The sequence below is a fragment of the Melanerpes formicivorus genome, unplaced genomic scaffold, assembly GCF_026170545.1.
Source record: "Melanerpes formicivorus ecotype bairdi unplaced genomic scaffold, bMelFor1.0.p_v2 SCAF_196, whole genome shotgun sequence".
Taxonomy (NCBI): Eukaryota; Metazoa; Chordata; class Aves; order Piciformes; family Picidae; genus Melanerpes; species Melanerpes formicivorus.
The window spans coordinates 365,001-367,500 of NW_027142548.1; the positions used below are offsets into that span (position 1 = coordinate 365,001).

The window sequence follows — 2,500 nt, forward strand, 5'->3', positions numbered from 1 at the left end:
AAACCGCCATCTTTTGAACTGGAATACAAGATGCCATCACAGGTACAAGGTGGGAGATGTAACCATTTTTTTACCCTATTTCGAATCATTAAATCCATTTCTTCCAAATTAGTAGATTTTACATTCGCCTGGTCTGCTAAGTAGATCAGTCTAGACACCGTGTATACTTTTAATATATCCAATTTTTGAAATGGTTTCAAAGGGGCTCTTTCTATACGATTGAGCCAAATTTCTAACTTTTTCTGTAATTCAGGCTTAGCTATCCCCACCCAAGGGTCAATTTGAAGGCCAAGATATTTCTCTGACTGGCCAGGGTGGATCATATTTAAAGGAGTACCACTTACAAGCCATGGAAGACAATCATTGATGGTATATGAATCTTTAGTTGGTTGTACAAGAAAACCATGGCATTTTTCACCTTGAGTTTTTAATCCAGTTAAATCACAAAATGCTTCCAAAATTTTAATATTCTTCTCCATTCCTTCGTGAGAGCTACTTAGCAACACCAGATCGTCTGCAAAAGCCAAAGTAGTTATTTTACCCTTCTCATATGAAAATCCCTCCCCACACTCTTCCAATTTGCATAACAAAGGATCAATACATAAATTAAATAGAATTGGTGACATGGGGTCGCCCTGTTTCACACCAGTTTTTATCCCTATTGCTTCCGTCTCCCCTTCCTTAGTTTTAATTGTAGTGTAAATGTTCTCATAAAAGTCCTTAATTAAACTTATTATATGATCGTCCAAACCCTTCTGTTTCAACACTTCTAAAATATGAGTATGACTTACAGAATCAAAAGCTTTAGCCAAATCAACAAAAACAACTCCAAGGGATTTCTTTTGATTTTTTGCACTCCTAATTAATAATTGTAGTAATTTTAAATTTTCCGCACATCCTGAAGATCTAATAAAACCTCTTTGTCTAGGATTAATAGGACACGCCTTTGCCAACCTCGCAGTTAAGATTCTAGAGTAGAGCCTCAGAATGATGGAACCAATAGTAATTGGCCGCCAGTTGTTAATGTCATTTTGGCGTTCGGGCGCTGATGACTTTGGTATTAAAATTGTTCGACATTCTCTCATCACATCCGGAATCTTACCAGTCAATAACCACAAATTAAACAGTTCTTTAATCTCTTCACAATTTGGGTCCATTTTAAGTAAGGCCTTCAGGTTAATCCCATCAGGACCAGGTGCTGATTTCTTATTCATTTCCTTGATATTCTTACGGATCTCTTTCTCTGTAATCATTTCTTTAAAAGCCGAATTAATTGCCCGTCCTATAGATTGAAATGCTCCAAGTCCTTGAAATATGTTCTGAGACTCCCACCTAGATCTAAAGGTGTTACTAATTTCTTCCAAGGGAATGGTACATTGTGCAGAGTCTTTCTCGTCCAAAATGATGTTAGCCAGCTTTTCTCGATCTAGTCGAAAAAGGCGTTGAAAACGGAGAAATTCTCCACGCTTTTTAGCTCTTCTTTTCATCCATTCCTTCTTTGTTTTCTTTTGCTGCGGGTTGCATTGGCTCTTCTTTAGTGTTTTGCGCTCAACTATTTTGTCAAACAAATACAAATATTCGTCCTTTACTACTTCATTAAGTATTTTTAATGGGTCTTTTTCACCTTCTATTATTTCTTTATACGTGTTTTTAAGAATAGGCAGCTTCCCCGATGCAATTTTTTCTCTAATAGTCTTTTTATAGTGGGTTAACAACTCCCCCTCCCCCGATGACGGGATCTCAATCTCCTCCTTTAATTTCTTAATTTCCTCTGGTGTTTTCTCTTCTTCCGGCATCAAAGTTCCTTTTAACTGTCTTCTTTTATCACTAATCTGTTTTGCTGTCTTAGTTGTCAATTTCTCAGCGATCAATTTGTTAATATTTCTCCTCCCTTCAAATTCTTGACATAGTTTTTGTAGAATTTCCGTCTCCTCTTCAGACCAAATTTGCTTATGTGCACCTCGTTTGGAGATCTCTTTAGGGCGAGACGCTTCAATTCTTTCCTTATTTCTCAAAATTGGGTGAACTAATCTTTTATGTTGTCCCAAGCCAATTTTTGTCTTAAACGACTTCTTACATTCTTCACAGGTAAACCCCTCTGTTTGGATAGCCTCTTGAACTCCTTTGCATTTCGGGATGTGGCATGAGATACTATGATGTTTCTCATTTGTCTTCCCACAACGGGTACATTGGAAAATGATCTTCTTTTTCCCATGGACTCTCTTTAGATGGTCAATCAAACTCGTCATATTGCCTGCCCGAGTGGCACAGCATGGACATATTAGATGGTCACCTGGCATTCTCACCACAGGAGTCCCAGGACAAGTGTCAGCTGTATTCTCCAACTCGGACGATCCAGTAAGGGATGAGAGCTGACTTACGCCACTCAGGGTTTCAGGATAATCCACATCTTCACTCCAGCTCGTCTCTGTTCCACGAGCCGGGGAGGTGGGTCCCTCATACACCTCCGGCAGTACAGTCAGTTTTTCAGTCCAGATGG

General features: G+C 38.8%; 1 pseudogene; it reads right to left on the reverse strand.

The window, feature by feature from the left end:
- Positions 1 to 2,500, reverse strand: part of LOC137457720 (28S ribosomal RNA) — an 8,294-nt pseudogene that overhangs the window by 2,533 nt on the left and 3,261 nt on the right.